Source organism: Dasypus novemcinctus, chromosome 13 (assembly GCF_030445035.2).
Source record: "Dasypus novemcinctus isolate mDasNov1 chromosome 13, mDasNov1.1.hap2, whole genome shotgun sequence".
Classification (NCBI taxonomy): domain Eukaryota; kingdom Metazoa; phylum Chordata; class Mammalia; order Cingulata; family Dasypodidae; genus Dasypus; species Dasypus novemcinctus.
The window spans coordinates 23,250,430-23,277,072 of NC_080685.1; the positions used below are offsets into that span (position 1 = coordinate 23,250,430).

Sequence of the window (26,643 nt, forward strand, 5' to 3'; positions counted from 1 at the left end):
CCTCGGCTCCTTGACTTGTGGTCCTCATGGGTCTTGCCGGCACGACCCTGGTCTGGCAGATCGCTCAGTGCGTGGCGTGCGGGGTGCCTTTTGGAGAAAGCAGGGAGGCCCTGAGTTTGGGAAGGTTTCTGGGAGGGGCCCCTTTCCGGCCCTGGGTGTCCAGGATTTTGGAGGCGGGAGGAGCGCGGCAAGAACATAACCCACACGTCCCTGGTGGTCTAGTGGTTAGGATTTGGCGCTTTCACCGCCGCGGCCCGGGTTCGATTCCCGGTCAGGGAAGGCTTTTGCACTTGGGTGGCTTTGCGGGACCAGTGATCGGGGTTTGATGCATCCCCACAAGCCTGCCAGCTGTGCTCAAAGCCCGAATGCCAAGAGACTCGGCAACCACTCCCAAACTGGGGGGACGCGCAGGAAGGGCTTGTGGGCCGCTTCTCAGGCCTGTGCGAGTCTTCCCCTCAGTCCACACCGCTCAAGGAGGAAGCGGCTGATCCAGAGTTACTCAACCTCTTTCCCCTGCCAGGCATGCAGCGATTCTAATCCCTAAGGCGTTAGACTCTAGCGGGCGTCCTCTGCAGCCCCCGCCGCCCCCGCCCCAGGGGCGGGACTGCTTGAGCTGGGAATCGCCCAGGCGGAGGCCGGGGCGGGGCGGGGCGGGGCCGGGGACACCGAATCTCAGCGATCCCGCCTCGCCTGCCAGTGGGGTGCAGCTCGGGCTCCTCGGCGCCGTTTGCTGGTCAAGTGTTTATTAGGCGTGTGAAGGAGGTGACGGGGCGCGACCCCCGCTGAGGGGGGCGGGAGGTGAGCGTGGGTGAGGTCCCCGAGGGCCGCCCGCCGTAAGTGAGGAGGTTCGGGGCCCCACGCGCGCAGCTTGGAGCCTGGAGGAAATGGGAAAGCGCCTTCAGCGCCAGGAGCAGAAGGCAGGGGCACAAATGAACCCCAGGACGTGCAGACGGCGCCCTGCGCCCCGGCCCCGCCCACAAGCAGACGGCGGGGGTGGGTTCATCCCGTAAACGGCCCCTGCCCCAGCCGCCCCCGCCCACCTCGGTGCTGTGCAGGTTTCTCGTGGCCACGCAGTGTCGCCCAGCGGGCTGGAGACAGCGGATGGACAGGAGTCCAGGCAGTGTCCCTTGAGAGCCCCGCGGAGACGCAGGGAGGTGAGGCTGACTGCGGCCCCAGAGGCAGCTGTGCCGGATGCAGAGGAGCCACGTCCTGGCGGCCGGGCCACGGTCTCTGCTCCGGGCAGGGGAGTTCCCACGCCGTGGGCTGCGGCTGGCGCCCGGGGCTGGAATGACGTGGGGAGAGCGGCTTGGGAGGCTGCGGCGGGAAGAATGCGGTGGCGGCGTGCGGGCGCCCGCTGCCTGCGTGCTTACCTGGCAGGGGGGACACCACGGTCACGACGGTGGCTTTCCCAGGGCGAGGCTGGTCCAGTGCACTGGGGACCTGCTGAGCCCTGCGATTTCCCCGCATCGGGGAAACTCAACTGTGCAGTTTGGGGTGGTGGGGGCTGCGAGCGCGCTCTCCCGCGGGGTTTTGTGTTTCATGGCAGACTTGGCAAGCACAGCCAGGACACGGTCATAACGCTGGCAGCCTCTGGCTTCCACCTCCACCGCGCCTTCAGGCTGGCTTATCCGTGGCCTCCTGGTGCCTCAATTGGCTTCCTCCTCCTCCGCTTCCTCTTCTGTTCTGGTCTTCTTTCTGCCCCAGAAACCTCACTCCCACCACCGCAGAATCACCCTTTTTTTTATGGTCTCCTGACACATAACAGAACCAAGGTACAACAAGGTACAACAGTGACATTAATATCCAGGAATTGTCATCTAGTCTTACCATGGTTATCCGTGTTAGCCTCTGGGTCATTATTTTCTAATTCCTTTTTTTCACAATTGCATTCCTTTCCATGACCGAATATATTGAAGCTGTTCAAACACCACTTTATTGGTGAATGATAAATTGCCTAGCGAATATTCACAGACATCTGTCCTTGGCACTTGTGTTCTTTCAGCCATCCTTTCGCTAACCAGTCAATGCCTAACTTTCACACATTCTGCCAACAAGCAGCCTTGAGGGCAAATCTCCACAGCTGCTTCCCCTCAAGGTTAGGGAACCTGGACAGTGGACACAACATCCTGGCTTCATTGAAACTCACTTCCTTTTGCCTGCACTTGCCTGTTTTCTCTGTGTGCTCCCAATGAGCGAAGCTAAAGTGGCTAGTGATGACAATATCAGGATCTCACCGTTGCTTGGGGAATGTGTGTGCTCCCATGGTATGCTTGCTTGTATACAGGATATTGTGCTTCTTGCCAGGGAAGAAGGAATCTGCCCTGGCGCATCTTCTGGCTATAGCTCTCTCCCCTGGGTGAGGATAATGTGGAGGGACATGCCCACATGGGATCCATGCCCCTCTCCTCTGAAGACCCACCCACGCTACACAGAATGCCAGATTGCTTTACCCAAGTTTCCTGTAGCCCACGTGTACCATTTCCACAACCTGAGCATTTGAAGTGGGTGCCAAAGGTAACTGGCTGTACTCCCACCTAGGACTGGGGCTGGGGTGGGGAGGTGTGGCCAGACGGACTTGTGGAGAGACAGTCAGTGGATGGAGCTGGAGGTGCAGACAGTGCAGAGCACCAGCTGGTGGGAGCAAGACTCTGGCAAGTGGCACAGGAGGTTCCGACCACTCTCCCTTTTTCTCATGTGGCCTGTTATTAGTCCAGAGATTCTAAACCCATCCTTGACCTCCAGGGTGTCATCCTGTAATTGTTTCCTAAGTAAGAGAATACAATATCTTTTAGAGACGTTTTCTCTCTTTTAAAACTTGATAGAGAGCGTGAAAACATTTAGACTGGAGGTGCATGGCCAGCCTGCCAGGAACCTTCGCAGGTGCCAGGGCACAAAGTAAAAATGGAGTTCCCAAAACTGTCTATGCCCTGAGGTTGATTGCTAACGTGGTTTATGAGGAATTCTGTTCAGTGGGCTTGAGGACAAAGAGGACTGAGTTCAAGTTCTTTCCCAGGCGATTTTGAGAAGTCCTTCAGGAGGTCCTTGCCCCAAGAAGTTGCTGCAGCAAATTCTGTGCCCTTGGGGAAAGTGTGATCTGATCTACTCCTATCCCTTCAAATTCCAGATTTCTTTGTAAAGAGCCGCCTTGACTTTACAAACTGAATCTGATAGAGGAATTTTTTTTTTTAAAACAGGTCACAAGAATTCATGGCCACAAGCTTGAGCTCTCATGGGTTTTCCCCTTCCAGTGAGGACATGAGATTGGTGTGGTGTTTCCTGACTGTCCTGACTGCCAAGGGACAGTAGAGGCAAATTCCAAAACAGCCTGGAGAAAGGAAAACAAAATCGTCTTCAGTCGACATGTAGAATTCGGTTCTGAAAATATAAGAAGGAACTCGCATGTCTTTGGAACCCTTTCCGTGAATCCTTGTACCAAAGTAAAAAAGGTAATTGAAATTAGAATATATTCTGGACCGATTCAAGATGAAAACACTGCGCATATCGGTGCAGTCAAAAGAGTCCCTCGAGGGTGGTAAACCCCTTTGAATGAGAATCCTGGGAACTCCTGAATGAGCTCAGTCTCCCAATCCAAAGGCAGAAAAGGAATGAGATGGAGAAAAGCAGGTAGGAGCAGTAATTGAAGACAAATGCAGGGTTTCGGAAGGTAGAAATGAACTGAGAGGACAGCATGAGCCAAGTATTACTGGTTTTGTAGTGCCTTTTGTGCTTTTGAGTTGTAAGAGTGTTGGCAGAAGAGTGGGTTTGTGGGCACGCACTGCTGGCAGTGAGAAGCGGAAAAGATGTGGCAGGCACTGGGTAATGGTTGAAAATGAGGGTGAGGGAGGTATGAGGCCAGAGAGGAAATTGAAAATCATTTTTTCAGATGGCAATGTGCACTGGCCGGGAATTGAACCCGGGTCCCTCGCGTGGGAGGCGAGAATTCTACCACTGAAGCACCAGTGCCACCATGTACTGAGCCTTCTCTCCCAGCAACTGCCTTCACGAAGAATGGCTATTAACGACACTCAAGTTTTCCGAGGCAGTTTTCCACAGTGTTATTTTCAGAGGACAGAGTCAAAAGACCGAGCGACAATATCCAAAGCCAAAGCTTGCAAAGGACACTTGACTCAGGCAACAGGATAAAGTGACGACGGGCAAATGAAACTATCAGAACACCTCTTTTGTCAGTGCAAGTCTGAAAAAGGCCCTTTCCAACTGCATGACAGACTCCTGTCCAAGAACATGAGAAATTCATCCCGGCCCTGGTTGATGACCCCAAACCTTCAACTGTCAACCCCATGGTGCTACTCAGAGGTTCTGAGAAGGGACCTCCTTTGCTAGGTTTGGTAAATCCAATTCTCATTCGGGGAAGAAATAAGCAACAGAAGTAGAATGCCAAGAAAAAGGCCAGGATTACAAGAGACATAATGGAGAAACAAATTTGGTCAGTGGCGTTAGATCTCTCGAGGTGTTTTTTGTGCCAAAGGAATGACTCGGTCTTGTCATCATGATGGCAGCAGTATGCATATGCTTTGCCAGGCATTCAAAGCACTTGGACAGATGTGTAATAGATCCTTAGTGTAAAAAGATTCACGAAGATGAAGCCTGCCCTCAGTTGCTGCAATCAGCTGCATGGTAGGTTGCCTTGAAGGGAAGGTAATGCAGAACTTTACAAAATAAAGGGACAGAGAGAAAGACACAGGAGAGGAGGTAAAGATGGGACCAGGGGACTCACAGCTTCTGAAATTGAGAGCCCCACCCTAGTTTCTGCATCATAGTTATTAGGAACTCCAGAGCAGCTGTTCCTCAATAGCACGGCAATGTTTACAGTAACAGGGGACAAGTGCAACAAATAGGGAACAGTTAAGCCAGTTTCCCACATTTCCCCCTTTTTGCTTTTGTAAAGCAACGAAGGCAGATTCCATGGTTTCTTGGTGCTTCATACCCCCAGGGGCTTGTTGTGTGCTTCTCAGGACGAAGTTCAAAAGAAACAAAGACCAACAAGCAACATTTCTCCCAGAATACCTCCTTCCCGACTTTCTCCCCAAGTCATAGGGTTTAGTGACTAGTCCACTGGCAATTCCAGCCATCATTACATTTTGTAATTTTTCTTCCAAATTTAGAACAGCATTTTATACATAATCCATAACTACAGCCGATTATACAGACTTTCAACTAGTGATGACTTATTTCTCATGGACTTAAGATTTCCTACCAGCAAGGCTATATAGGCCAGTACTCAATCAAAAATGTCTCACTTCCCCCAACTTGTGTAGTTTGAGGCATAGGCAATGACGACTTATTGTTACTTCCCCATTTGGGGCTGTGGCACGCTGGAAGTTTATCACATAATTTCAGTGCCTTCCTTGGTCCTGCTCTTAGCATCTTCACTGGACCTGGGGCCATACCTCAGTGCTGAATTTAAACTTAGTCCATCATTGTGAGGACTCTTTTTCCAGGCAGAAAGCAATAGCTGACCTGTTATAGGAGTCCTGTTGCAGTGTCTGTGGTAGTGAAAGCGTATCTTGCCCCTTCCAAGAGCAGGAGGGTGCTGATGTCACAGTCATTGAAGTGACATTAAGGCCACACGCTGTTGGTGAATAGCAAGCAGCAGGAACTGCTGTGCTTGGCACCACAAGGGCTGGTATTCACGATGTTCACTTTTCTGGTGGAGCCACTCTGCGTCATTCTCAGCTGTCACTTGTATGGCTCTGGAGCTTCCTGAGGCATGTGCCTCAACAGTCCTGAGAATGATGTTAGAGGAGGGGGCAGGGACATAACTGACATTTACCTGTCACCGCTGGCAGGCGTCCCAGATGTTCTTCTACAGATCTCTCCCCCATAGAGGGTAATTCACAACAGTCCCTTGTTTCTGTCTTGCTTTTAGTATCTGCAGTCCACCTCTGGATAGGGATGGCAGTCTTCAGAGTGACCAGACACTGTCGGGTTAGATCTTTCACTTGCAGCAGGGCTTCCTATGCTGCACACAATTGCTTTTTTATATAGTACTTTTGGCCTCTTCCCACAATTGCGACTAAAACCCAAGGGGTACTCAATTAGAATATTGCCTTTGCCACAAACCCCACCCAAAGCCAATATTGGTGCTGGCCATAGCCAATTCACAGGCTAAGTTAATATCCACTTCCCCCTCTTTTTTATTTTTAAAAGCAGCCTGCTGGAGGCCGTCCTACTCCCATGAAGAACCTTTCCAAATTAACACATCTTACTGAGATACAAGTTTTTTAGTGTTCAAACAATATTACAAGTTCTATTAACATGAGGAAACATTGTACTTTATCAAATACAGTAGATGGTATAGGTTTGTCTTACCCAACCAAAAAACATTTAATAATTTGATAGAGGAGCAGGGACCTTACAGCTTGTCCCAGTTGTTTGCCTATGCCAGGCCCTTCATATACTGTTTTCTCTGATGTTTCTTAGTAGGGTCACTGCCACAGGTTTCTTCTATGCAGCCAGATTCATTGCCATCAGGCCACGGCAGAAAGCTGTGAAGATCTGCAAAAGTCCATGCACTACGGGCTTCTCTGAGTTAAGAACGCTAAGGCTCAGCGCCTCCGTGCCTTCCCTCTCAGCTTCACACACCACGATGGACCTCAGGACACCAGGATCAGATCCAAGCCCAGCCTCTCCAGAAGACTGGAGGGCAGTTTTACTTTACCTTTTATATCTCCTGCAACTTCTTTTATTTGCCTTTTTAAAAATATCCTGCTTCACTGGAAATGGAGTGGGAATTTGCACAAGGAGGTAAGGGCGGTTTTCCTACAGTGTGGGGAGGTCTCTAGAAAGGCCACACAGGCAAAGCCAAAAGGGAAGAGAGAGTTTGCTGTTGGCGGAAAGCCTTGCGTGTGTTTCTCTCCTTGAATCTCCTGTGGAGGTGAAGGGAAGCCACGTTTGGGGAGGGCTGTGCCTCTTCCTCCCACAGTTTCTTTCCTTGCGCCCTGGTCGCCGCGCTTCCCTCGCACCCGAAGTGCAAGGACGGCCGCTCCGAGCTGCTGCTCCCCGCGGCGCCGCCGTCCTCCCGCTCGTGGAGAGGAAGAACTGCCCCTCGTCCTGACGGTCCCGACAGGAGGGGAAACTGGGGAAACTCCTCTCTGAGTGCGGGGGAGGCAGGAGGGAGGCACCGAGGCCGGGAGAGGCGGGCGGGGCTCGTCAGGGGCGCCGGGGTCCTGCCTGCGCTCCCTCCTCACGCGGCAGGGGCGGCGGTCGAGGGCCGCAGCGTGTCCCCAAGTTCCCCGCGCGGCGTCGCAGCCCGCGGCGGCCTCAGCCCGCGCCCTGCGCTCCTCGCCGGGGTCCCGCGGACACACGCATGCGGCCCTTAATGCAGGACCACGCAGCCACCAGCCAGGCCGCGTCCTCGTGCGTCCCCTGGAGACGGGTGCTCTGCTCAGCCCGCTGGCTGGGGAACGGCTGCTTCCACGTTCTGAAGAGAAGCCTGCGAGGTGAGACGGGGGTGCGCTGGGGGAGGCCCCCGAGGGCCCCCCGCGTGGAGGGTAGTGGGGCGGTGGCCTGGCCGTGGACCCTCTCCTTCCCCGAACATTCTTCACCAGGCTCTGCCCAGCAACTAAGGGTACGCGTGGCAAATGTCTAGTTTTTCCACCAAATTGCGGTGATTAGCTATATTTTTCTGCACTCATTCTCATTCTCCTCTCTTTCTTAAAATCAAAATAAATAAATGTGGGTAATTTTGATTTTGCCTTCAGGTCTCGAGGCTCTTTTAATTGTGTTTGTGTGTGTGTATACATACAAATATACACACATATATATGTTTTTTTTTTTTTTAAAGATTTATTTATTTATTTAATTTCCCCCCCTCCCCTGGTTGTCTGTTTTCTGTGTCTGTTTGCTGCGTCTTGTTTCTTTGTCCGCTTCTGTTGTCGTCAGCGGCCCGGGAAGTGTGGGCGGCGCCGTTCCTGGGCAGGCTGCTCTTTCTTTTCACGCTGGGCGGCTTTCCTCACGGGCGCACTCCTTGCGCGTGGGGCTCCCCCACGCGGGGGACACCCTTGCGTGGCAGGCACTCCTTGCGCGCATCAGCGCTGCGCATGGCCAGCTCCACACGGGTCAAGGAGGCCCGGGGTTTGAACCGCGGACCTCCCATATGGTAGACGGACGCCCTAACCACTGGGCCAAAGTCCGTTTCCCATATATGTCTTAATATAACAATCATTTCATGTTAATTTCACATGTATAATCCAGGGTATTAATCACATTTGCAATATTTTTTGCTACAATTGCATAGATATACATAAGTGCAACACAGACTTTCCACTTTAATAAATATCAGGTGTCCAATTGAGGGGCACTAATTATGTTCACTTTTTTTTTTGCTACAGTCACAAGTCATTAGTAAATACTTTTCCTCACCTTCAAGGAAAGTCTGTACCAACTGAGTACAAGCTTAAACCTTTTAGTGCATTTGCTCTCAAGTGTTATTTTATTCTTTGATGTTATTTTGAATGGAATTAATTTTTTTCAAGTCGGTTTTATTGTTATGTAATAATAAGGATGAATTCATCCAAAGAGTACAACAAAGGAATTTGGTGTTTTCCCATATTTGTGCATTCATCACCCCAGTCATTCCCAGAGCACCCTCATTATTCCAACTGTAGCATTTTTGTAAAGAAAATAATGGAAATAATACAAATGTCCATCAGCCTTAAAGACAAGAATAAGGATTTTCTCTCTGTTCACTAAGATGGCGTGCTTAATTCAATATTTTCTTTGCTGACAAAAGCAAGTGCAGAACAATGTGTATATGAGGTGACCTTCCTTGCTGTTCCCAGCGTGTCTGGTTCTCCATCTCCTGGGCCCAGGATATTTCGTACTTTTCTCTTCCTTTTGAACTGTCAGGTCTGTGTGACATGATTTAGTCAATGAAATGGGAGCAGAAGTGATTTGTGTCACATCTGGGAGGAGGCGTCTAAGGACCAGAGAGTGATTTAAAATGTACCCTGCCCATGCCATTCCCAGCATGGCCCTCCAGATGGTAGAGCCTCTGTTTGCCTGGCACCCTGGGTGAGGAAGATGTGAAATAAAGTCTCTGGCCAACCCAGGATGGACATGCAGTGCCAGTAGAAACAAGCCACTGAATTGTTTTGATTGTTTGTTATTGTGAGATATCATCACGGGTAGAGGCTACTATACCACGTTTTGCACGTTAACAAAGGTAGGAAAAAGTAAATACATAGTTGTATTTTCTTGTATATAAGTACACACAGGAAACTAATAACAATGGTTACCCGAGAAAGGTGGAGTTGGGTAGCAACTAATTGGATGGGCAGCAGGAGTTGGAGCAATAACTCTCTTACTTGTATATTTTTTGTATGTTTTACTTGAGAACCATGTGAATGTATTACTTTTCAAAAACTTTAATGAAATAATAGTAGCATAAGGACTTTACTTAGAATTATGGAAGTGAATATCAGAGGAAAGAACGTAGTGAAAGTGGCTGTATCCAGGGAGTGGAATTTTGCGAGAGGGATTGCTGTTTTCCATTTAGTACTATACCATTTTGAAACTACTTGTCTGCATTACATTGATTTAAAAATATTGAGGAAAATTCCGCAACGTGGACTAGGACCGATATTCCTGCGGCCACTACGTAGAATATTAACCACCATAGGATCATAGGGCCACAAAGCTGCTGGCAACGACTCTTCTTGCTTTCCTACTTTTGTCGTGAATAGATTGAAACTATTCGGCTGCTTTGCTGTTGGGCAGCTACAGGTCTCCATCCTTCTCTTTCATCTCCTCTCTGTCCCTCCCTCCCCACTGCTCCCCTCCTCGGGAGGCGGCCTCGCCTCTGCACAGCCTGCCGCCAGGGCTGCTGCCCGGCCTCGCCTCCCCTCGCTCCCCCACTTGCTCGCCCTTGGCCGTGGGGGCCCCGCCGCCTCCTCCGCCCCCGCCCACCGCCCCTGCGGGCTCCGCTGGCGGGATCGAGCGGCGCAGGCGGTTGGCTGGAAGAGCAAAGCCCGGGAAGCGCCGCGCAGGCGCCCTCGGGACGCGCAGCTCCCTACGGCCCCCGCGGGCTCGGGGAGGGGCTGGGGGGCGCGGGCACCGGCCCCCCCGGGGGGCTCTGGCTTCTGAGGAGTGGAGGGGCCGGCGGCTGTCGCCGCGTCGGAGCCACCCAGCGCCCGGGTGTCCCACGTGTGGCCCCAACCCGTCCAATTCCCGAAGCCTTGGCGCCTGCGCGTTTGTTCTGCGGAGACAAGCGGCACCGCCTGGTGGTTAGTGAATGCTCGGGAGCCATTGCGAGGAGGAAGCCGGCGTGTAGACGTCTCTGTGGCGCAATCGGTGAGCGCGTTCGGCTGTTAACCGAAAGGTTGGTGGTTCGAGCCCACCCAGGGACGGCGGCTGCCAGCTTGTTTTAAAATGTGAGGCGCTTGCTCTCCTTTCCCCATGGCATAATCCCCTGCACACCTACAGGCCCGTTCCCTCTCCTCTGTGTCTAACCCTCAGCAGGAGGCTGTGTAAGCAAGGCATCTCCCCTTGCTCTCACGGGAGCCATTGACGACAAACTTGCTGTCTTCTTGGGAACCTTCCATTCTTACTAACTGTGCATTGTTTTTTTGCTGTTGTTTTTTGTTTATTTTGTTTGTTTTACAAAGGAACCGCCACTTCCCTAGTCTGATTGCATTATTAATTCTCTTGTTTTCTTCCTCTTTCTTTTTTTCAGCAGAAAGTATGAAGTCATTTCTTCTAGGTTCAATTGGGAGATGTTTCCTTTTGTTTTCTTCACAGTAGACATGCACTTAAGAGTGGGAGAACTAAATATATAAATATATATTTTTAAAATTTTCCCAGGACCTCATACATGGGAAGCAGGCGCTCAACCACTTGAGCTACATGCATTCCCTATTTTTTTTTTAGAGAAGTTGTGAGCTTACGAAACAGTTATGCAGAATTTCCTTACATCACCCCTCCAGCAACACCTTGCATTGTTGTGGAACATTTGTTACCAATTACGAAAAACCTTAAAACACTACTACTCCTTTCCAGCGGCAGGTGCTTACCCCTGAGCATACGGGCAGCTCTGGGTTCCCGTTTAGGGCTTGTCTTGCTCAGGGGCCTGCTCGAGGGGCCTGCTCAAGGTGAACTAAAACACATCTGTTAGTGTTTCAGTTTGGCCTCTGGCTCCTGCCACTTTCCTTTGTTCTCTTTGGGCAAATCTCAAGTCTAATATTTGAATCAGGCCTTCATGTTTCTACCAGTTCCATAGCCAAGGCTGAAGTTCTCGGGTGTTTGGCTGTTTTAAAATGGTAAACATTCACCCCAAGTCAGTCCTCGGTTACACGCTTGCATTGGACAGAAGACCAGGCCGTGAGACCAAATACTAACTGCTTGCATCACAGGATCACCTCCTCGTTCATCACCCATGTCCAGGCCACACGTGTTGTGCTCTAGGTTTTCCTTTTCTTTTTTTTTTTTCTTTTCTCTTCCTTCCTCCTTCCTTTCCTCCTTTCTTTGGTATGTCTTATGATCATTTGTTTTACTATAGAGAGGATGATATCCTCTGCAAGCCACAGTTGTGCTTCTTCCCTTTCAGATACCTGCCCTTGTATTTCCTTGCCTTTTACTTTTTTGTTGACCTAGAGGCATCAAGAGAGGAATTTTACCCAGAATTAAGGAAAGCATTAAAGACAGAGAAGCATCCTTAAATTTAATTACCCAGTTTATTCCCTTAGAATCAGTTGGTTCTTTAAACAGAAACGTTTCCCACATAGAAAAGAGGCAGAAACAGTTCCCATGTGTGAAAGATATTCATGTATCCCTTTTATGAAGGGTTTCTCTGGACATGAAGGAAAAAAAAAAACACCAATAGTATCCTTGGACTACCCTGGAATCCTGAAAATAGATGCTCAATTCCTCTGCGACAATTGCATCTGCACCACACATCACCATGTCTGGCTGCTTTCACACAGCCTGGAGCCAGGACTAAGGCCAGGTCAATTCAGGCCTAAGGACAATTGTCACAGTGAGGTCACTACCTGACACCACCTATCCGGAGAATTCTAGAAAGCTCTTAGGGAGTTTTCCCTCACCTGGATCAATTTTCCAACTGCGTCCTTTGCTCTCCCACCACAGGAGAGTTTCACTAACTTCCTCTTGGGTAAGGATACTTGGGAAACAGAGCCAGGCAGGAGCAGGGAGGGCAGCTGCACTTCCCAGAAGAATCTCTCCCTGCGTGGGTAGCTCTGCGGCTCAGGTGAGCAAGGTACGTGCCTGCCCACCAAGCAGCCAGGAATCAGTGCTGGGGGAACAACAAACTAATCCTGTCCATAGCATATCAGGGCTGACCTGGCCAGTGGGCTTTGAGGGGAATCTGAATAAAGCTCTGCCTGAAGGTTCTCTACAGACTGAAGAAAATGGGTGTTAATCTGCCATTCATCCGGCCTTATGGCAATAAGGTACAGCCTGGTATGCAGTATGACTCAGAGTCGTCAAATCACGTTTGGCTCTTAGTGCTTAGTAGAATGCAAGTAGCAATTGATCTCCTCCCCTACTCCTTGTAAAAAACATCCCACACAACCCCAGTGCATGTTATTCCACATTTTCTTTATCCATCATCTGTTAATGGACAACTGAATTGTGAATAAAGCTGCAGTAGTACTGGCATATCTTCCTGAGTCTCTGCTTTCTGCTCTTTTGGGTGTATACCTCAGAGTGGAATAGTTGAGTCACATGATAATCCCATGACTCATTTCTTCAGGAACCACAAACCTCTTTCCCACAGCGGTGGCACCATCTTACATTTCCACAAACAATGCATGAAGTTTCTGTTGTCTCCCGTCCTCACCAATACTTGTTACTTTCTGTTTTTCTGGTATAGCCATCTTTGTGGGTGTGACATGGTTTCTCACTGTTGAGCATCTTTTCATGTGTTTGCTAGTTATTTGGCTTCTATGGAAGAGAAAAGTAGCAGCTCTGAATCATTAAGAGACAAAGGTCCTGAACTGAAGAAAAGCTTTGATGCTGTGGTGTTTGATGTTCTTAAGGTTACAACGGAGAATATGCAGGTCAGATGACACTAATGGATGTTCCAGCACTTAAAGTCATCCAACCAGATTCCCAAGAAATCATCAAGACTCCTTCAAGTCTGGCAGCATCAACAAGACCTTGTCATCTGACAGAAAAATGTTTTCTAATTTATTATGAACTATATAAGATATACAAAAAGGCATAGGGAGCCACTGACTTGTACACTTAAAAGTGGTTATAATGGCAAGTTTTACGTTACATACATGTTGCCTAAAAAGAAGAAAGACAAAGAATACTAAGGTAAAATGCCTGTGCTTAACCAGTGCTGCCAAGTGCCCACATTTGCCTCTTTTCACTCCTCCCGCCAAGGTATCCACTGTCTAATATCAATTTATGTCATTACTATGCATTTGCTTAAGTTTTTCTCCACAAACAATATGTGCTGTTGCAGGTTTTACATTTTTATATAAATGATATTCTATTGTTTTTGTCTTAAGCTTGCTTTTTATTTTCAACTTTGATGACCAACATATATGCATATATATTATGATGTATGTACTCTCGTGCTTTAATTTTTCTAGCTATTTGATATTTTAGTTTATGATTTATGTACTTGCTCTCTTGCTGCTGGACATTACAGTGAATGAGTAGTTTAAACAAAGCTGCTATTAAATTTAAAAAATTTTTTATTGTGATAGCATATATACAACATATGATTTCACATTTTTGCCACTTTCAAATATATGAAAATTCTTATTTATGTTTCCTTCACTATAAGAAATTTTATAAGCATAGAATTACTGGGCTGTAGAGAACAAACATTTTAAAATTTATTAAATATGTCATGTTTTCCAAAATAGTTTTACAGATATTGTTTATTTATTATACCCAAATTCTTGCAATGGACAAATTTAGTAAAAGATTATTTAAGCCATAAAAAAATGAAACAAATCAATTTATAATGATAATAATATCGATGGCTTCCTCAGAGCATTACTCTGTGATCAGCCTAGTTATTAGCTGCTTTACCATGTAAAAACACACTCAGTCCACATAACAGCCCTGTCAGTCAGTGTTGCTCATTACACCACTTGCTGCAGGTAAGAACATTGAAGGACTGACAGCCTGAGCTCACCCTCCCAAAGGCCCCGCCTCTACAATGGTGAGAGCAGGCTCAGGCCCAGGCGCTTTTCCTCCTGAGCCCCTGCCTCAGCCATCACGCTCAGGGGTAACTGAGAAGAGCCCACACAGATTCTCCCTCTTCCTTCTGGTTTAACCGCAGAGATTGCTAAGAGAAAACGGAGATTAAAAATAAGATCTTCCGTAGGAAAGTGGATCTGGCTGAAGTGGCTGAGTGCCCTCCTCCCACATGGGAGGTCCCGGGTTGGGTTCCCAGTGCCTCTGAGAAAACAAACAATAAGCCAGAGCCAGCACTCAACCACTGAGCCACATCAGCTTTCCACACATGAGAGCCCAGTTTCAATCTCCTGTATCTAAAAAAATGCCTACCAAATGCTCAGAAGCAATAATGAAATAAAGAAGAGGGGAAGGAGGAAACAAATAGTCAGTATTCCCCAGACACACTCCAGGGTTCACTTCTCTGAAAGAGAAGTGTTTGTGGACCTTGATTCTTCTTACTGGACTGAGCAAGGGAGCTCCCTGGAGGGGCTCACAGGGAAGGTCGGCAGGACCTTTAGTGGTCATCACATAGAGGGGACTGCTGCGCAGGAGGGAGTGCTCCTGGAGTAACGAGAGGAGAGTAGCCAGTAAAAAGAACCCTGTCAGGCTTTTCAAGTTCATCAATTATCATAGCACTTTTATATTTGGCCATCTTCATGGTAAAGATTACCTTAAATGGCTCAATATTTTCTTTACATTGATTATAGAGAAAACTTACTTCAAAATTAATTTTATATCAGTGCAAGTGAAATGCCCATTTGAATTTTTGTATAAAAGATGATGTAATTGTAAAAATAAAGACAAAGGAAACAAGTCAGTATTACTATAGTAAAAAAACTTTAAAGTCTTTCAAACAAAATGATCATCTAATAAACTGGCAGAAAGTGCACTAGGCAATTTAGTGCTCTGGGGGGCTTTAAAATTCAAATTCTGACTGACCTTACAGAGCTAGTGTGTGAAACAGCCAAGGTCAAGCCCAGGTCTATTGGGTGCCAAACCCCCAAAATTATGTTTAGGAATTATGTTTAGGAAGAGTGAATGAGAATAATGTAATGGACTTATACACTTGGAGAGCGAGATGAGAGAACATTTCCTCAAGTCTCTGGTTAGAGCAAGTTGGGGTCTGTGATGGTTATGTACTGGGTCAACTCAGCCACGGAATGATGCCCAGTTTGGTCAAACAAGCACTGGGCTAACTGTAATACAAGGGCATTTGCATACTTTAGTCACCATTGATTTTACTGCAGTGGTAAATCAGAGATAGCTGGTTACAGTTACATCAATCAGGGAGATTGCCACCAGCAATGAGTGATGCTTTATCCAATGAGTTGAATGCCTTGAAAGGTTGAGTGATTCCAGCATTGAGTGAGAATTTCCCAGCTCATCTTTGGAGAGCCAACATCTCCCAAATCTGGTCAAGAATTTTCACTGGGGTTTCATCAGATGTCCTGGTTGCAGCCTGTCTGCGGAACCTGGACTTGTGCATCCACACAGTTATGTGAGAGACTCTTCTTATAAAATCACATACTATTGACAGATATCTCTTGTTGATTCTGTTTCCCTAGAGAACCCTGACTAATACAGGGTCTTTGCCAGGAGACAGAGGTGGGAAGCAATAACAGAGCTCATGAGCTTCCTCAGCATTCCTCGAGGCCTGTGCAGTGCCAGCCTTTACAGCGACAATGCTGAGGCTGGAGTGATCCATGTAAGAAACGATGGTTATGCACAGTTTACCACTACCCCACAATTGCCAGGTGAGGTGAGGCAGGCTGAAGTCTGGCTGGCAAGCACAGCCGCGCCCAGTGGGGGATATGCGCAGCCCGCCACTCGGGTGTAGGGCGGCTGCAACGGGTGAACTGCCCTCAGCCATGGAACGGGCGCACTGCCCTCGCCCCGCCCAGACACCGGCTTGCTGATAGCCAGCAGGAGCTGCCTACGCCCACATCCCCCCTCCCGCACTGTCAAGCCGCAGCACAAGCCGCACCATAAAAGGCAAGGAACTAGTCCCTACCAATCACTCCCAGCCCCGTTCCCCTTTCCCGCGGGTGCCGCCCCTTCACCAACCTAGAATCTGCCTCTTCCCCCCACCAACTGCTCGCCACCGCCAATCCAATCCCCCTTTGGCCACAGCCAATCAGTCCCCTGCTCACTCCCCTATAACCCTATATAAACACATGTACTTCCCTTAATAAATTAGACCTGCGTGCTCACCTCCTCTCCGTGGTGGTTTCTCCGCCCTGCGCCCTCCACGCCTGCGAGCCCCCGCAGGAGCCTAGGCCTCTCCTGCCCCGTCGTCCACCGGACAGGACGTACCGACCGCAGCCAGGGAAATAGAAATTTATTGGCAAGAGAAAATACTTAGTTCCTCCTCTCAGCCACAGGTCAAGAACCCCCTGGACATCAGTACAGGCCTAGGGGCTGCTGGTACTAGGGATGAACTAAATGCTCCAGAGCGAGTCTAATGCTTTGCAAGACTTTGGGACCTTCCAATGAAAAATATTATGTGCCACTGACTGCACTAATGAGTGAGCTAGATCTGCATTTTCCAACACAGTGGCCACTAGACATGTGGCTATTGAGCACTTGAAATGTGACTAATATGATGGAGAAATGAATTTTTAAATGCATTGAAGTTTAATTGTTTTTAATTATTTAAATAGTCACATGTAGTTTGAAGATACAGTATAGAAGAACACCAATTAGAGAATAACCATTATACAAAAATTTGTCTGCTTTATTTTCATATAGCAATAAACAGATTGAATAAGACCCCACATTTAATAACAATTCTGAGTGACTTTCTCCACCTGAATGCCAGTTCCGCCCCAAGGTAGCCATCTCCCCTGCGGTTTCTCCTTCCTCATCATATCTTCTCATCTTCACCAAGGGCTTGGGGGTCTCAACCAGTCATGTTGTCTTAGATGCAGCCTCAGCTGTGCTGGCTTCTCTCTTCCTCCCAAGTTTGACTGATCTCACTGTAATGCTCTTCTTGTCCAAATATGAAGTGCTGTACATTGCAGGAGTTTCCCTGTTTTTGAACAGGGACAAGTGAGTGGAAGTCCAGGCTCTGGTGATGGTATAGCTCACAATGGACTATACAATATTTGTGTGAATTAGATATGTTTAAGACAATTGTGTCAGAATTTTGCTTGATACCCAAGCCAAGAAGTGCTGTTTACTGAGTTGTGCAAAGTTGGTTTCTCTGTTGCATAGACAAGACTGCAGAATAATGGAAGCCAGAAAAAACAATGGCCTTGAGGACTGGGGAGGAACAATTTTGAGGTAGATTTTGAACGGTGGTGGAGGGCTCTCGTCCTTCATCAGGAGCCAAATGGCAGCACCCAGAGAATCTCTGGGGCCTCAGGGACTTCAACGATGTGTCCCACTTCCCTTCCTGACAGGGAAAGGGCACCCTGGTACAAGCAGAACACAACTGGTCCCAACGCCCCTCAGGGGTAAGGTCCAAGGGCCAAAATACAGAACCAAAGAGTTTAGACACTTCCTGTGCCGCTGACAACAGCAGAAGCGGACAAAGAAACAAGACCCAGCAAAAAGACCCAGAAAACAGACAACCAGGGAGGGAAGGGGAATTAAATAAATAAAAATAAATCTTAAAAAAAAAAAAAGGATTTCAGCCTGATCTGAGTGTTTTATATACAAATATATTAATGTGTTATTTAATTATATCAACACGATATAGAGGGGGCACTGTTTTTTTTTTAAAGATTTATTTACTTATTTCTCTCCCCTCCCCCCCCACCCCGGTTGTCTGTTCTCTGTGTCTATTTGCTGCATGTTCTTCTTTGTCCGCTTCTGTTGTTGTCAGCAGCACAGGAATCTGTGTTTCTTTTTGTTGTGTCATCTTGTTGTGTCAGCTCTCCGTGTGTGCGGCAACAATCCTGGGCAGGCTGCACTTTCTCTCATGCTGGGCGTTTCTCCTTACGGGGTGCACTCCTTGCGCGTGGGGCTCCCCTATGTAAGGACACCCTGCATGGCAAGGCACCCCTTGGGTGCATCAGCACTACGCATGGGTCAGCTCCACATCGGTCAAGGAGGCCTGGGGTTTGAACAGCAGACCTCCCATGTGGTAGACGGACGCACTATCCACTGGGCCAAGTCCACCGCCAAGAAGGCACTCTTCATTTAATGACTCCTAGACTTCCCTTTACCACACCATCTAACCAATTTATAATTACTAAAGACCAAAAGAAACCTACCAGTGGTAGTAACAATCATTTCATCTTATTGAGGAAAAGGAAATGGGGATAAAACAGTTGTGCCATCATTCTACTTATCCCGAGTTTGGCATGCTGGCATTTTAAAAACAAGGCAGTATAGTCATAAGGTGGCAGGTATTTGAAATCATGAGAAGATTTAAAAATTCAAAGTTAACCTTTGGATTTATTTGAAAATGTCCTTGGTTCTTGGGTGCTGTGAGCCCAATATATTGTAAGTGCTGGCATTTGTCCTGTCTGATTCGCTTACTAGACTATCATGAATTGCAGACACTTGCGGCAGGTTCTTGTCTCCCAGAGTCAATAAGGAGTAGTGGAAAAGCACTGGAGCAAAGGCAACCTTGTCAACAGCTGTCAGGAGACAGGAAGAGGGGAGAGGAGCAAGTTCCCAAGAACCAGGAGAATAATAGCCACAGCACTACCACACTCCCATAAAATGTAGAACTAGATGAGAGCCAGGAAACTTCAGCCTTCCCCAGGAAGAGTGACATACTTATATTACTGTTGTAGGCCAATCTATTAGGAGATAAAAGTGACCAGAAGGCGAGCAGGTTCTAGGAAATTGTGATGGTTAGGCTAATTTGTCAATTTGGCCAGGTGATGGTGCCCAGTTGTTTGGTCAAGCAAGCACTGGGCTAGTTTTAATACAAGGGCACCTCATGGACTGTAATTTCTTGACTGCATAGATGTCTGCTTGCACCTACAATCAACTGAGGAGGTGGCTTTCAGCAATGACTGACATGTCATCCAAGCAGCTGAAGGCTTTAAAAAGAGAAGTGACTTCAACATTCGGGGAGAGAACTCCCATCTCTACTGCAGATAGGAGGCATCTCCTGGGGAGTGCAGTGAGCACCTCCATGAGGGTCCCCACCTGGCAGCCTGCCCCACAGAATTTGGACTTGTGCAAGCTCAAGGTCATGTGAGAAAATTTTATAAAATCTCACACTATTTATAGGTATCTCTTGTCAGTTTGGTTTCCGTAGAGAACACTAACTAATACAAAATTCAAAGATGATTCACTAATTCATTTAATATTAGTAGGAGATTGTGAAGTTGACTCTACATCTTGAAATCACAAATGAAGCTGCCATGGAGAATGCAGTAGTCATATAGTAGCTGATGCCTGAAACATTTACATAGAAATGATAACAATTGTGTCTTATGGCATCTAGAATTATAAGAATTAATCCCATTCAAAAGATATTTTTAGCATGTTTAATGTACTTGAATGTGTAATTTTAAAATTTTATACATTTAAAAATCTATTGGGATCAGATGTGGCTCAGGTGGTTGGAAGCCTGCTTCCCAAATGGGAGTTCCCATGTTCAGTCCCTGATGCCTCCTAAAAACAAAACAAGCAAACAAATGAAAGACCAACTCAGGGGAGCTCATGTAGCTCAGTGGTTGAGCATCAGCTTCCCACACGAGTTCAGGGTTCACTCCCCTGCCCTGGTACCTAAGAAAAAATCTATTGAAAGTAATGTTAGATTCTGTGAGAAGAACAACCAATTTAGGGAAGGGGGTGTGGCTCAATTGATAGAGCATCCACCTACCACATAGGAGGTCCAGGGTTCTAACCCAGGGCCTCCTGGCCCATGTGGTGAGCTGGCCCATGTGCAGTACTGCCATGCACAAGAAGTGCAATGTCATGCAAGGGTGTCCCCTGCATAGGGGTGACCCATACACAAGGAGAGCCACCCTCATGAAAATAGTTGATGCAGCAAGATGACACAACAAAAAAGAGACACAGATTCCTGTGCTGCCTGATGAGAATGCAAGCAAACACAGAAGAATGGACACACGATAACAGACAACGAGGGTGGAGGGAAATGAATAAAAAGAAAATCTTAAAAAAACAACAACAACAACACCAAACAGTATAGGAAATTTAAGAAGGATTTTCAAGAGACATAAGCCCAAGACTTGCATAAAGTAGAATATAATGCTATCATTATTTTCTACAGTATGAGAAAATCTTACAGAAAACCTATACTTGCTTTTAAAATAAAATTATTAAACTAGTCTAACTTGTCCAAGAAGTCATCCCAATAAGAAATATGACATGACATAAGCATTTTATGACATTATATATCAAATATTAAATTCTTTAAATTGTTTAGAAGTATTAAAGTTCCCTCCCTTTTATCACCTTGATATTTTCCTTTTCTTATGCATAGTTTTCAATACCATTAACTTAAACTATAGCTAAATCTTTTAATTTTTGTCTTACAGATTCAGCAAGAAAAATTTTCCTTAAACAAACATTGTATTTAAAGCATAAGTAGCTAAATGTCTCTAGGAATTTGTAGTATTTTATTTAAAATTAATACAAATGATTATTACTGATCATAAACTAATTGGGGCAGTAATTCCTAACATTTTAAAAAAAGTTTTAGAGACTATATTAGTCAACCAAAGGGGTGCTTATGCAAAATGCCAGAAATTGGTTGGTTTTTATAAAGGGTATTTATTTGGGGTAGGAGCTTACAGATACCCGGCCATAAGCATAAGTTACTGCCCTCACCAAAGTCTATTTTCACGTGTTGGAGCAAGATGGCTGCCCAGGTCTGCAAGGGTTCAGGCTTCCTGGGTTCCTACATTCCTGGGGTTTGCTTTTCTCTGGGTTCAAGGTTCCTTTCCTCATGGGGCTGGCTTCTCTCTCCTCTGTGGGGTTACTTCCTGGGGCTCCTGCTTAAGTCTTCAGCATCAAACTCCAACATCAAAACTCCAACATCAGAAACCCTCAACTCTGTTCTTTGCCATGCCTTTAATCTGTGAGTCCCCACACCTTGGTGGGTGGGGACTCAATGCCCTAATCATAACTGAATCATGCTCAGGTACAGTTCAGATTACAAACATAATCCAATATCTATTTTTGGAATTCATAACCTTATCAAACTGGTACAGGGACCTATTTTGATTATTTCTTATAAAGGAAGACAAAATGTATCAATCAGCTTCCTGAGAAAATGCACACATTTATAAGACAGAAAAACACTATCAAATTACTGGACATTCGCACTGAGCTAATTGTGCTACGTAATGTACTTAAGATGGAAATAGAAGCAATTGTGTCTAAAACAATCCTTTGAAGAGAGGAAAACACAGGGAAATAATTAAGTTTTAATGTGGTTCAAAGAGGAAATTCTAGAGAAACTTCACAGTTGAAAATGTGAGTAACTCTGTGATAGTCTTTATATCTGGGAAGACAATCCCTTTTCCAGGGTGTATAAGTTCCTTGCATTAATGTAATTTAATATTATTGCTTTCTATTTCGTTTTATTTTGTTTCATTAATTTTTTTTAATTCCAAAATTTGTAAACACTCTATATCACAAGCATCAAATCTTCCTTCTCCCCTCCATCTGTCCTTTCATAATAAGTAATCTACTTTCCCGTATACACCCTTGCTGACATACACAGTTTTTGCTATTATTAACACTTTGTACTAATACGGTATCTTTAGTCAAATAAAGAATATTATTATGATTGTACTATTAATTATAATGCATAGTATACATTAGAATATACATTAGAGTTGAATGTTTCTAATGCAGTCCTATATTTTTTATTAATTTTTTATTCTAGTAATATATATACAACCTAGAATTTCCTCTTTGAACCACATTAAAATATATAATTCAGTGAAATTAATAACATTTGTAATGTGCTACAAACACCAATATCCATTATGAAGTTTCCAGGACCCCAGACAGAAGCTATATACCAATTAAGCATTACCTCCTCATTCCTTACATTTGCCCTGGCCCCTGGTCACTTGTATTCTTTTTTCTACAATAGGGATGCTGCTTATTTTAATTACTTCATATCAGTGAGGTCATACAATATCTGTCCTTTTGTTTTTTTAAATACTCTATTTCTGTGGGGTCGATAGTAATGCCAGCCTGCCATTTCTAATTTTAGCTCATCTGCATCTTCTTTCTCTTTTTCCTTGTCTGAATGACAAAACATTTGTCCATTTTATTGATCTTTTCAAAGAACTGGCTTTTGTTCCATTAATTTTCTCTATATTGTAAATTTTCTATTTCATTTATCTCCACTCTAAATTGGTTGTTGCCTCCATTCTGTTTATCTTGGCTTTAGTTTGTTCTTTTTCTACATCTTTCATTCACAAGATTAGTTATCTGATTTGAGATCTTTCTTTTTTCATGTAAGTACTTAGAGGTATCTATTTCTTTCTCAGCCTGGGCTTTGTAGCATCCCATAAGTTTTGGTATGTTGTGTTTTCATTTTCACTTACCTCAACCTATTTCTTAATTCCCCTTGTTATTTCTTCTTCCCCCTTTCTCCCTTCCTCACTTCTCTCTCTCCCCGGGCAGCAGGAAAGCTGCCTGAGATGTCCGGTAGGAGATTCAAGTACGTCCTTGTTGAACCAACTCAACGCAGAAGAGTATGACTCCATTTCCAGCCTTAGAGCACCTACACCTCACCAGCACCCCCAAATATGCTATTGGAAGCTTGGGTAGCACCTCCTACTGCCCCTCCCCCTTAGGGGTGCTAGGGGAGGTCTAATTGATTTTCTGACTCCACCTTCTCCCAGGCCAAGTTTCCTATCCCAGGACATTTCAATAAATTGGGCTTTCTCGACAGATTTGCCTCTCCTTTCTTCCCAGACTCTCCCCAACTCAACTTGTTCAAGGAGAGAGAGAGAAAAACAACAACAAGACAAAACACGGAGGGCTAGGGTAATCAAGGACCTCAGATGGACCTCAGGGCAGAGTGGATTCAGGGATGGGAAGTCCATGATATTGCAGACTCAAGGTGTGTGAGTCTCTGGAGTGTGGGCCACCAGGATTTAGGGGACACAGACCTGGGAACCACACATCCGGTTAACACAGGGTTTGGGAACACCGCAGCACTCAAAGCCTTCAGGGATCACTTCAGCCAGGCTGCCAGCCCTAGGGGGGGGTCCCACCCACAACTTCTGACACCGTGTCAGAAACCCAGAATTCCACCTCTCACAAGAATCTCTTCTGTCACTGTCTCACCAAATCAACATCCAGACACCTCCTGCCCTGCAAGCCCCCAAAACAGCCTGCTCAGGGTTTGGGAACACCACAGCACAACAAAGATTCTGTGGCTAGGCAGCCAGCCCTAGGGGGAGGGTTCTGCCTACAACTTCTGACCTCCATGTCAGAAACCCAAAATTCCACCTCTTGCAAGAATCTCCTCCGTCACTGTCTCACAAAATGAACATCCAGACACCTCCCACCCTGCAAGCCCCTGAAACAGCCCACTCAGGTCTTGGGAACACCCAGCACAACAAAGCCTTCAGGAATCACTGCAGCTGGGCCACCAGCCCCAGGGGGAAGGGTCCCACCCACAACGTCTGACCTCCATGCAAGAGACCCAAAATTCTACATCTTGCAGGAATCTCCTCTGTCACTGTCCCACCAAATTGATGTCTGGAAACCTCCTGTCCTGCAAACACCTGAAACAGCCTGATCCAGCAGGACTCCAACCCTCCTCAGCTGTTGCTTTGCAGGAGAGATTATGAGGTGCACTCACTCAGACGCCATCTTGCCCCGCCTCTCTAGTTACTTTTATTGATATAATCTTCATTTCTAGACTCTCTTCCAGGCCCCTTTCTCCTGATTTTCTTTTCAGACTCTAGCACACCCTTTAGTATTTCCTGAAATTCTGGGCTCTTTCTTAGAAATTCTCTCAGTTTCTGTTTATCTGTGAATATTCTAATCTTGCCCTCATTTTTGAAAGACAGTCTTGCTGGATATAAGATTCTTGGCTGGAAATTTTTCTCTTGTAGTATCTTAAATATATCCTACCACTGTCTTATTGCCTCCATGGTACTGGCGAGAAATCAGCACTTAATCTTATTGGGTATCCCTTATATGTTATGCATTGTTTTTCTCTTGTTGTTCTCACAATTATCTTTGTCTTTAGCATTTGACATCCTGATGAGTATGTGTCTCGGAGTTGGTCTATTCAGATTTTTTCAGTTGGGAGTATGTTGTGCTCCTTGGACATGGATATCCATTTCCTTCAATAGGGTTGGGAAATTTTCTACCATTATTTCCTCAAATATTCCTTCTGATCCTTTTCCCTTCTCTTCTTCTTCTGGGACACACATGACATGTATGTTTGCACACATTTTGCTATCATTTAGTTCCCTGAGAAGTTTTTCAATTTTTTCCATTCTTTTCTTCATCTCTTCTTTTGTCTGTTCACTTTTAGAATCCACTTCTTCAAGCTCACCAGTCCTTTCTTCTGCCTCCTCAACTCTGCTATTACATGATTCCAATGTTTTTTTAAAATTTCCACTCACCCCTTGTGGCTTGCTTGCTGTGTGCTCTCTGTGTCCATTCACTGAGTGCACTTCTATGTACTTGCTCGTCTTCCTTCTTTGTTGTGTCATCTTGCTGAGTTGGCTCTCCATGGAGATTGTGAGTCAGGTGGCACTCCACAGTGCTTGTGGGCCAAGTGGCGCTTCATCACATCTATGGGCTGGGCATCACTCCCCAGCAGTTGTGGTCTGGGTGGCCCTCTGCAGTGTGCGGGTGAGCCTGCCTTTATAAGCAGGCTCCAGGACACAAACCCAGGGCCTTCCACGTGGTAGATCTGATTGAGCCATAGTCACCTCCCCCATGGTTCCAATGTTTTTAAAGTTCCTTTACTGCACCTTTCATTCACATAAGATCTGCTATTTTTCTATGTATGCTTTCAAATTCTTCTTTGTGCTCATCCAGTGTCTCCTTAATATCCTTAATCTCTTTAGCCATTTCATTGTATTTATTAAGATTTGTTTGAACTCCTTTATGTCATCTGCAGGCTTATCTTATTCCTTAACTGGGCCATAGCTTCCTGTTTCTTGGTGTGGATTGTAATTTTTTCTTGGTGTCTTGACATCTGACTTACTAGAGTATTTATTCTGGGTGCAGTACTTTTCTCTTTAGTTTAGTGCTTCCTGCCCTTTCTGCCTTGCTGGTTGTGTGGTAGGGGCCAAGGTTGTAGTTGGTACTAAAAGCTGTGGAGGCTCAAACTGCCCTCATTATCTCAGGGACCAATGAAGCATCTCCCAACTTTCTCCTTTGCCAGGGGTAGGGACAGAGACACAGCTGTGTGGAATAATCCAAGTCATGCAGGTCTAGATTGCAGTTGCCCAGAGAGACTGATGAAGCTTCATGCCCTTTCTACCATGCCTGGGGCAGGGATGGAGCTGCAGGTATGGGCAGCAATCTGTGCAGTGTGGGTCCAAAATGACTGCAATTGCCCTGATAGACTTCAGATTTTCTGTCTGTGGAAGCCAAAGTTACCTGTACTTACCCGGATAGACTGGTGCAGGGTCCACCAGTCTCCCCACTGCCAGAGGTGGGGCTGAAGCCTAGGCTAGAATTGCAAGTCACTCTGGGTGAAAGAAACTGATTGCTACTGTCACTGTGATTTTCAGTCAGCCCAGTTGCCTCTCTGGCTGGGACCCTCATCTTTTGCTGTTAATATCCCCATTTTGAACTAGAATGTCAATAAATGTTATCATATACCTGTCCTGCAAGTATATGTTGGGAGCAGATCAATTGTTTCTTCATTTTCACAGGACCACTCATGGAGAAGAAATGGAATCAGGATGTTTATTAAATGGATTGCCTCAGCAGCCTCATCGACACCTGATGTAAATGATGGAGAAGAGATTTTGGATTTTTGAACCCAATGGTTTTATATGAGATTTTATTGAATTTGAAATGATGCTGCATCAGGATGAGACCTAAGGAATCTTAGGAAGGTGTAAACATGTTTTGCATGAGGGAGGAATGTGAAACTCTGAGGCCCAGGGTGACAACATTTTTGGCAGAACTTCTAAATTGGCCCCCTGACTATGTCCTACTCAGACCCCCAGAATCTTTGTGTATAATGAGATATCAATTCTGTGATTATGTTATTTTCTATGGCACAGTTGACTTCAAGTAGAAGATTATAGAGGTGGGCCTGACTAATCACATGACTCCTTAAATGCACAGAGATTGGTCTGGTGGGTATGAGGTGAACGGTGAACTATTAACTGTGCATTATTCTGAACCACTAATTCAATAGCTCTGTGTAATTTGTTTTGCAAAAATAGAAACCTATACCCTGATGCCTCACTCTGCTATTCTGATTTCTTATTTTCATATAAACATCTGCTAAAACTAACATGAGTAAAAGAAATCAGAGAACCACAGATGAAAACCTTGCATCCCCTTTCATGGAACTCTTACAAATTC

At 46.0% G+C, this 26,643-nt stretch overlaps 1 long non-coding RNA gene and 4 other non-coding genes across 5 annotated transcripts; 4 read left to right on the forward strand and 1 right to left on the reverse strand.

Annotated features, from left to right (window-relative positions):
* Window positions 1-207: 207 nt before the first annotated feature.
* Window positions 208-279, forward strand: TRNAE-UUC (transfer RNA glutamic acid (anticodon UUC)). Its single transcript has one exon. It is a non-coding gene; the product is annotated as a tRNA-Glu (tRNA).
* A 782-nt stretch (window positions 280-1,061) lies between these two features.
* LOC131280878 (uncharacterized) lies at window positions 1,062-26,033 on the forward strand. The gene is made up of 4 exons (XR_009188533.2): window positions 1,062-1,154; window positions 3,195-4,635; window positions 6,442-7,460; window positions 25,980-26,033. It is a non-coding gene; the product is annotated as an uncharacterized lncRNA (long non-coding RNA).
* LOC131273181 (U1 spliceosomal RNA) lies at window positions 1,363-1,525 on the forward strand. Its single transcript, XR_009180341.1, has one exon. It is a non-coding gene; the product is annotated as a U1 spliceosomal RNA (small nuclear RNA).
* TRNAG-CCC (transfer RNA glycine (anticodon CCC)) lies at window positions 3,893-3,963 on the reverse strand. Its single transcript has one exon. It is a non-coding gene; the product is annotated as a tRNA-Gly (tRNA).
* On the forward strand, window positions 10,294-10,367 carry TRNAN-GUU (transfer RNA asparagine (anticodon GUU)). Its single transcript has one exon. It is a non-coding gene; the product is annotated as a tRNA-Asn (tRNA).
* Window positions 26,034-26,643: the final 610 nt, after the last annotated feature.